This window comes from Eleginops maclovinus, chromosome 15 (assembly GCF_036324505.1).
Source record: "Eleginops maclovinus isolate JMC-PN-2008 ecotype Puerto Natales chromosome 15, JC_Emac_rtc_rv5, whole genome shotgun sequence".
Lineage (NCBI taxonomy): Eukaryota > Metazoa > Chordata > Actinopteri > Perciformes > Eleginopidae > Eleginops > Eleginops maclovinus.
The window spans coordinates 18,052,873-18,062,692 of NC_086363.1; the positions used below are offsets into that span (position 1 = coordinate 18,052,873).

Genomic DNA, 9,820 nt, shown 5'->3' on the forward strand with positions numbered 1-9,820 from the left:
TTTCTTCAGATTTTGTATGAATACAAATCATTGCTCAAGACAGTGACCATGGATATAAAGAAAATCTATGAAGCATGTCACATCTAATGAGATATGGTAAACAAAAACAAAAAATTGAAAAATCTCAAAACTCTCAGCTGTCAAATAAATGTCACTGTTGCTCCCAGCTCTATGATTCCACACTATAGTAATGGCAATGACAACAACACAAATATACTCAGTGATTCAGTAGACTAATTAAAAGTAATTTCTCACAATTGCATCTCTAATAGCATGTCCAGTTTGTCCTTTATTTGGTAAAAACCTTGGCGGCTGCTCTGGTTCTACATCAGGCTCAGGTCCATCAAAATGGTCATAAAGAGGGACATTACGCCTGGTGGCAATGTTATGTAAAAACAATGCAGGCAAGGGTTATGTTGCATGCCACCTTGGGTTGTACTCGCAAGTAGTTTAGACACCCAAACCGTCTCTTCAGGACTCCATTTAGGCGTTCAATGGCACATCTTGTTATGTGAGGAGTTGAAGCGTGCCTGCTCAGGTGTGTTTGCAACTGAAAAAGGGGTCATTAGCCATGGTAGGAGTGGATATGCGCTGTCTCAGTATGCCATTTGGTCGGTGGGATTGAAACTCTCTGTATAGTGCACTCTCTCTTAGAATGCGTGCATCATGAACAGAACCTGGCCATTTCACAACACAGTTCGTGATTATGAGGTCAGCGTTGCCCACAAGTTGGATGTTGATGCTGTGCCTCCCCTTTCGATTGACATACTCCCACTCCCTTTCACAAGGTACTTGGATATGGACATGAGTGCAATCAATAGCACCAATAGTGCTAGGCATGTTCCCCATTTGAAAAAAACTTGTGCTTAGTCTGAGCTGTCTGGTCATCCTTGGGAAAGGAAACAAATTCATTGATCAGACTGCCCAGTGCTACTGACACAGCCTTCACCACATTACTCACAGTTGATTTTCTCACTCCCATATTGTCACCAATTACTTGATGGAAAGTCCCACATGCGTAAAAGCGCAGAGCGATTCAGCACTGTTCCTCCACGGATAAAGCATGACTCCTTTGGGTTTGGTATTGGAGTGTTGGACTGACAAGGTCTGCAATGTACTTAATCTCATCTCTCCCAAAGCGAAAACGTGCATACAGTTCTTCTGATGTGTATTGCTGAAGTGGTTTGGCGCGCTCAGCATACACCCTGTCACGGTACCTTCTCCTACGGTAACGATGAACAATACCCACCATGTGAATGCCTCTGTATGCTAGGAGAAATGGGTGCAAAGACATGATGTGTTTAAATGGTCTCACCCATTAACCAGCAACAAGCTGAGTGGGGTAAGCCTAATTGAGCACAAGCCAAAGAAATCATGCTCAAGGCTTATAAGGTCAGTGTTGGCTACACCAAAGAGTTGGAACCATGGACTCAAAAGGGCCTAATTTCACTGTGGCAGAAATTTGTGCAATGCTGGAGGGTGTCCGGGGCAATGTTGCATCGATAGTAGGAGGTTTCAGCTCTGCAAAGGGTGGAGAAGTAACCAAGAAAGGAAAAGAGAGCATTTGGGAGGGCCAATCATGTCAATGCCACTGGGTCTGGCCAAAAGAGCACCATAAAACAAGTAATGTTGCGATGGAAGAACCTTAGGGCCCAGGCAACAAAAGACCTTGCTGAAGCCAAAAAAACCCAAACAGGTAATAAGCCATATAAGAGGGGGTAATTAACTGATATGGTCCTTGATATAATAGGAGGAGAGAAATCAGAGGCTCTGCATGGCATTGAAGGCATAGAAGCAGATGGAGAGCCCACAATTACAGAGACTATGACTTCAGAAGAATGCAAGCAAAATTCTCCTTCAGAGGAAATGTTTGTGCTGGACCTGACTCCAGTGATTGAGGAGGAAGATAGAGCCCCCGTGGAAGTAAGGGAGACAGTCCAAGACCTTCCTTCAAGAAAACGCAAACGTTCCTCAGCTACAAACAAGGATGGTGACAGCTATGAGTTGCTTCTGAAACGGGAAACCGAAAGAGCAGAAGTACAAATTCAACTGGGTAAAGAACAAATGTTGCTTACCCAACTGCAGCAGACAAAAGTGCATATGGAGATGCAACTCCTAAAGGAAGAAATGAAAAGAGCTGGTATCTGTGAATGATTTTTGACTATTGGATAGTATTTTTTGTTTTGTTTTGTTATTTTTCACATTAGAAAAAAATAGCTACAATGGCTATTTGTGGCCTCTGGTGTTTTGCCTACCTGTTGTTCTTTGCTAAGCCAGTAGGCTACACTGTTGGTTCCATTTAAGGCTCTGGTAAACAGGATTTGGTAATCTTGAAATTTGGTATTTGGATCACAGTGATCCAATCCAATGTTCTTTTAAAACACTGGCATAAAAGTAAGATGGATCAGGTGATCCTGGATAGCAAAACATGGGATTTCCAAATCCGGATCAATTTGATCTAGATTACACTTTTTGAAAAACTGGGCCCTAGGGATCAAGTCTAATTAAGCATATGCACCTTAAGCCCCGCCTCAATTTGGCTTTTAGTGCATTTTACAACTTACTGCAATGTATTTAAATTATTTGAATAATGTTTTGTTTTTTAAGTGTTCATCCTGGGTAGTTGTTTTAGGGTTAGGGTTTACCTGCAAAAAAAAAAAAAATCACATTTAAAGTCAATGGGTATAAGTATTTTTGGGCTCAATGTCGTTACATGAGTGACAGAAGTATTTCCACCTTTTGACAAAAAAGTGCTTCATCGCCAGGATCAGTCCCTGGGGACTTTAATCCAACATATGAAGGCAATCAGTACTAGCCAAAGAGCCGGAAAAGCAGAGTACGCGACTTTTTTTATCAATGAGCCTTCAGAGGATTGAGTGTTTTGTTGTCGGGATAACAGACTGTCTAACAAATTGGCTTTCATTCCATTGGGACTTTTTTTCAGACGATGGGGTTTTGGAACAATTAGCCTTCGATATAATGAGCAGTCACTGTTTAATGCACCTTAAAGCCTCTGCAGTAGCAACCCCATTTTTAAAGACAGTTAAAAGCTTAGTATTGCCTCCAATTAGGGCAACAGTCTGGTGAGAATGTTCTGGTTTTTTGTATAAAATAGTTTTAAAAATATTTTCATAATTGCCAGGGGCAAGTTCATTACGTATTTCACCAATGAATAGTGGAAATAAGACTTTAATAGGACAAAGATTTATAAAAACCAAGTCCAAGCTGTGCAATATTATACATATCATCGACATGCTGTTCACACAGAAACCTAATAACGCTACAGAGAATTATAAGATATTAAATGATTCTGCAAATTACATCAAGTAAAAGCACCGACACATGCGACTAGTAGTTACAGTATTAATGTACCCTGAAGTCAGACCTGAGGCATGGAGAAAAGAAAACACTAATTAGTGGTCTGAGGATAAGTTGAATCTACGGTATGAAAGTCACACACAATAAGCACCATTCCAACACCCTAACCTCTACAACCTTTGTTTTACAATGACTCTATTAAGGGCTCACTTCCTCCTGGGTTGGCATGTTACATAAGCACATAAATCATATGCTGCATAGCTGTCCACTGGCTTGACGGAGCATACAGGCAAAAGCACTTTAATACTAACTCATGCTAGTTTAACAAATGATACTAAATAGTCATTTACATTATGGTCTCATTGATATTGAAATGAGTATAGGGTTAGATGCTGCTCAACAGGTCAATTGCACGAACCCCATTCATAGCAACAGGTTAACCAATCTAAATATAGTCCACGAAAAGCGCTATTATGTCAACATGCAATTGGAGTGTATCAGGTTACTGGGGCACTGTTACCAAATTCGACCTACCAGTGTCTACTCAAAATGTATATTGAATATATATGTTGCTATATCATAATGGGTAGGGCTGTATTTATTTATTTTTCTACAACTTCCCCAAAAACTTTTTGGCTGAATAAAAAAATAAAACAATCATTCAGTACTTTTGAGTATTTAATTTACAAAGGAGTAAACAAAAGCAGGCTTTACCATAACATTATTTCATATAGACTTCTTATTTACTGCATTACCAGAAAGAATGCTTTTATTTATTGAAAAAGCCCTTTCCCTTAGATCAACAAAGACACATTTTTCCTGACCAGTACTGTCAGGAGTTAGAATCTCAGATTCTGACCTTTAAAACTACACAACCTGACTGACAGCCAAGAAAATGAGCTATCAGGGAAGCATGAAGTTGAGTCCTCCATGGCTAAGATTGCAGAATGATTTCAAGTGTACGAACGAAGCAAAGTGAAGTATCGGCACAAGCTACATAAGTTGCACTGACTGGAGAACACTGGACATCAGTAAGCAACGTCACAACTTACCCATGAAAATCTAATTTTTTTTTAGTTGTGTTGGAAATGGGACAAAACACAAGTTGTACAGGAGTGGGAAAGAGGATTTGGGACAGATAGTGCGTCTTTGAGCAGATATACATTATACAGAGGGTGATCACAGCGGCTCTCTGTGACAGCGGCTTTGTCGAAAGTGTCAAATAATCAGACATTGTTTGAATATTTCATAAATCATGTTAAAATAAAGTAGTTTTCCTATCAGTTTGTCATTTGTTACTTTATTACCACAACCCACGTGTTTAAAAGTCCTATCTTAGATTGACGTTCAGCTGCATTACCAAAAGCGATATTCTTGTTGGCGTGCAATTGCAGCTCATCAAGTTATGTGTTTTTAATGGGATAACTTTTTTTAATCTACAGCTCTCATTCATCGAGATGGTTTTTAACTGGATTTTAAGGAATATTTTGTTTTATTCTGTTTTTTTTGTGTTCAGCAGTAAACCAGTAGCTCAGTCCGAGGCTTAATAACCAGAGTGTAGTTGGTTTGTGTACCTCGATGGACCAAGTTCATACTTTTGCACCTGGAGAAGTGGCAGACGCCTTCTCGATACTGCCAATGTACCTTTGAGCAAGATACCAGACCCCCACACTGCTCCAGGGTGCTATGAGTGGTCACATACTGAGATTAAATGTCCCTTTATGTGGTGTGCTTTAGAATTTCAATCTAAAAATCATTAGAATTTTATTTGAATCCTGCATCAAATGAATGGATCCAATTTAACCCCAAGCACAAAATCATGTTTGTTAAAGACAAAACAGATGAGGAGATTATAGCCTCTGAGTCTTCAAAGGGACTTTGATTCCTTTCAGAAGGTATGATGTAAACTCCTAATGCCTTCTGATATCAAGGAAAGGTCACTCTTGGCAAGACGTCACATTCAGAACAACACAGGCAATTAAAAGAAAGGGTTTGTGTCCTTTTCCCTGTTGTAACTTAATAGCTTAGAGTTATAAGATTAATGATTTAATCTGTTTATTGATTTAATGCATAGAAAGCTGCTAAAGGTTGTATTACTATTTACAGTTAAAAGGAGTGTTAGAAATAATTATATTTTGTTGTATTCTATCTGATTGATATTGATTTGAGATATGTTTTCTGTTCTTTTGCCTAACAAAGGGTTAAGAAACTGAACTACCAGAATGCTTAGCGGCTAAAACAAGAGTTACATGCGTTGTCCTTAGGATGAAAGTAGTGCCGCATATACGAAAAATGACTAGTAAATACATGGAGCTGTTGATTATATGTTTTGTGGTGTTTGCTGAACGTGTAATGGTCGCTACTGATTTCTCTACATAAAGAAGCCTTTGTTTTCATATCCGACGTCCTGCTGTTAATTTTGGAGGTAGTTAATCTACATTCCCTAATGTGGAGCTGTGGATTAAGTATCCTTTCAAAGTTAAAGTGGCTATTCCATGTAGGACGCAATTCATTTTTTTAATAGGACCAGGCAATAACATGTGTAATGCACGGGGAGACACTTTGTGGTTGGAAATAAGGGCTTGAAATTGGCACTTTGGACACATCACAGCGGGGAGCTTAAACACACACCGTGCTGCGAACAGCAGTTATCAAACATCTGAAGTGGAACCATCCCTCTGGTTCTCCGCTAACACAGATTGACCTGGAATAGGCTCCTTGCATCAAAGAGTATTCTATATATTAAATATTCAATATATACAACACACCATAGGTGAAGAGCTGAAGACTTGGTTAAATGCATTCAATTGTCATTATGCATAACCAGAATGTTTCTCCATTGTCCTATTCTTATTTTTCGGTGTCTGTGACGGAGATATATCTGAATATGGAGAAATATGACTCATTTCCAATGTGACACAACTCTAACTGTACAATGCAAGATTTAGTAGCTAAACTAACTTCCTTTGTGCTTTCACCAGTTGGATTAGTGTGGTCAAATTGTAAATGTCATGTATTTATTGCACACAGTATAAACAAGCAATTAAAGCATCATTTAATATGATGAAAGCATTAATTGGTGCTGAATTGCTTGTGTCAATTAATGTTTGCAGGTGTCTTCATTTATACTACAAAACGCCTTAGCCTGGAGCTTCCTGGCGTGTGTGAATAAAAAGAAAACTAAAATAAAAAAGCCGTTAACAATCAGCGAAAGCACACAGATGAATGATTTTGTGGACAGAAGGTCAGGGATTAGAGTCATCTGCCTTCAAACCTGTCACCTTTATCTACCGGCTTTTCTCAGCCCTCTGTGTGTTAACTGACTTTAACATAATCTTTAAAACATTTACTATCTCTAATTATGTATGCATACTTGTGGTTTTTTTATATTTCAAGTGTTATCCTCCTTAGTAGTATTGTATTAAATGCATAGTAAGCAGCAGAAAATAGCCCCCTATTTATTACAAACGTTTGTTAAAAAAACAAGAAACACAGACATCTTAGGAAAAACGACGCTGTTTTAGGAAATTATACTATTTATTTGTGTATGTACCTCTTCATTGGGAAACACATGATTGATGGACTGATGACGTTTTTTTGTAGTCTGACCCGGCTCCCTCAACAAAAATGCATTCCGAATTTTCCATTGGATTTTGGAATATATTTCAGAAAATAAGATCTGTGGCAAACACACATTTATGATACTTACATGTTTTCAGCGGGATTATCTCAGTGTATTAATGCCACTTATATATATAATACCACAAGTAAATACGTTAGGCTATGGAAGATCTCCATGGCGTTTGCATGAGTTCAGGATGCAACCGCTAAGCTAAAGGTGGCAAATGTTCGGCTTGATGGAGTCTCATTTAGTCATTGGTGTCATGGTACTGATTTACTTAAGTAAGTAAGCTTGTGTTAACCACAAATCTATTTTCAGGATTCTTACCAAAAAAGTGCTAAAATACTGACACACTTCCTGGTTTAGGATTCATTCCTACATAGATCTATTGGCTTGGGGAAATTGGATAGTATTGACACACTATTGGTTCGGGTTCTTGTGGTATTTTGTTCATAATAACACTGAATATTAGTCTGAAGCTCATTTCTCTGAAATGTTGTCTGAACATACTTTAACACAAACTCTGAATCTCTGCCCTGTGTAACTCTTTCTAGTGCTCTTTCTGAGGCCTAATTAAAGTTTAAATGACCTGGTTCAAAGTCCCTTAGCATTTAAATGAATGCATCATTATCTGTGTGGCGGAATGTGATGAAACATTTTAAAACGCACAATAAATATTAATCAGATTGTTCCTGTCAACTCTGCTTTACAAGACTAATGCTGTCCCAGGGCCTTAAACTGGGGACATTTAGGTCACGTCCTCAATAACCTAGCCACCTGAGGGGAGGTTAATAAACAAATTGATGTATTTAATGCTTAATTTCCCCTATATGTATGACTTGTATTTTGCTTCAAACTATGGCCCTGTGCTGTCCAATGATGAATTAATGTTCTCATCAGCTGGTCATCATTATGAGACAACTTCGCACTTCAAAAACAGCAGGCTATGGCACCTTTGACTTTGTTGTCGTTTGAAGATTGTAGCTTTAAGAAAAATACCCATAATTATTTTAAATAAGCAGAGAAACTTATTAAATTAGCTTGTTTGGAGGGGTCCATGTGGCTATGAAACTCTTCCTCAGCCACAGTCTTATTATAGTCATCATGTAGCTAGTGATATTTATGGATGACAAATAAGTATTCCAAGGACTATTTGGTGTGATTGAATTGACCTGGTGATCATTAAGTTAATTATTGTAAAAGAGTACAAATCCAACAAGCTATCAAACCACATTCAAGAACAAGTTCCACTGTGTCTGATTACTTGAAAAAGAAAGCCTAAAATGTCCTTCCAGGTTTTAAGTTAATATAAGCCTTCAGATAGAAGTATTCCTCATGTTTGTCTTTGCTGTTTCGCAAACATCTTTGACATTTCATGCTTAAAACTAACCTGACCTACTTTTTTCACAAAACTCAGGACATAGGAATTACCACATGTTTTCTCACAGTTAATAAAACATGGTACTGCAATTTTGTAAGGGTTTGAAAGTGCTCTTTGAAGTTAGTCCCTGCCAAAAGCAAGGCCCCTTTTACTGAAATAAATCAGACCTTTATGTTCTTCAGAAAAAGGAAAAAAAAAACCTCTCATCTTAACTTTCGTCATAAAGTTCGAAAAGCAGGGCTGATATACTCACATGGTGACATTGGATGAGATAAGACGAACTGTATGACTAACAGCTTTATTTAGTGTAATGACAACGCACCATTATTTATTTTTGCAACATTCATCCAGCAAACCCAATTGCAAAGATAACGGGCTGCGGGAGGCCCGAGAATAAAAAGTAAAGCAAAAGTCAAAAACAAAACGGTGAAGTTGCCGGGTCCTGAGGCTGAGACCCTGCTGCGGCGGACGCAGGGTCGAATCCGGCCCCTCTCAAATCCATCTCTCTAACAAAGCTATATCAGACGAAATATAATTTTAATTGAATACAACTCCCCTTGTCCATGATGAAAATATGTTTTTCTAAACGCAAATTCATCGCAGCAATCCTTATGTTGCGTGTCTGTTGGTATCTGAACAGTGAGAGGGTAAAAATACAACAAATAAAAACACCATGTCCATATAGTAGGCTGATAAATAAACCCCGACCCAGCTGTGTAAATAAACATGTACATTACTCTGCAGCTTCCCTTCTCCGCAATTGGCGACTCGACAGAAAGAACGTCATAAAACAGCATTTTATCGAATAAATATGACTGCAACTGCAAAAGTAAAAAGGGAAATTATTATTGAAACCTTATTGCGCGCTCACTTGCATGTTATTAGGTTGTTTTCAATAGTGTCACTCATAATAAAGTCATGATATTAACGTTTATTTGGGAAAAAAGGAAAAAGCAACAGTCCTCACATGCACGTGCACAATACAACAATCAGTGAATCTTCTCTCACCTTTTGTTGATCAGCCATCAGTAACCCCGCGCGGAGTTTAATTCCCTGAATTAAAGTCTTCCTTTGTTGGAGAAATAACCGAAATTAATCACTTCCGTCCCCCGGGATAGACACAAACAGAAGAAATATTCCTTAGGTTCGGCTGAAACTAGTCTCCACTGATGAGCGGCAGCATGAAGTCGGAATGCCCGGCTCTTTAACCATTATATATAGTCCAAAGACCGTGTGAAGAGAAAAAAAATCACAACTTCCGGGCAGAGCTTCCACAATAAAACCCTCCAAATAGGGTGAGTTTTCACAGCGAGCATATGCAGATGAAAAAGAGGTATATCAAATATTAATTCTTGTCTATAGATAACATGACAATAATTTGATAATAACACCATTTTTCTGAAGTTTTACAGATAAGGATTGTAATTGTTGTAGAAATAAACAACACATGAATTGACAACAAAGATAATCGTACCTCAAAAAAGAAGAAAAAGAACAGA

The 9,820-nt window shown here is 38.3% G+C and overlaps 1 protein-coding gene across 1 annotated transcript in view; it reads right to left on the bottom strand.

Annotated features, from left to right (window-relative positions):
- The window catches only part of opn5 (opsin 5), a 41,398-nt gene extending 31,901 nt beyond the window's left edge, over nucleotides 1-9,497 (bottom strand). The window contains exon 1 of the mRNA XM_063902624.1: nucleotides 9,330-9,497. The gene's annotated coding sequence lies outside the window, so the exon portion shown is untranslated. The remainder of the gene's footprint in view (nucleotides 1-9,329) is intronic.
- Between the last annotated feature and the right edge of the window lie 323 nt (nucleotides 9,498-9,820).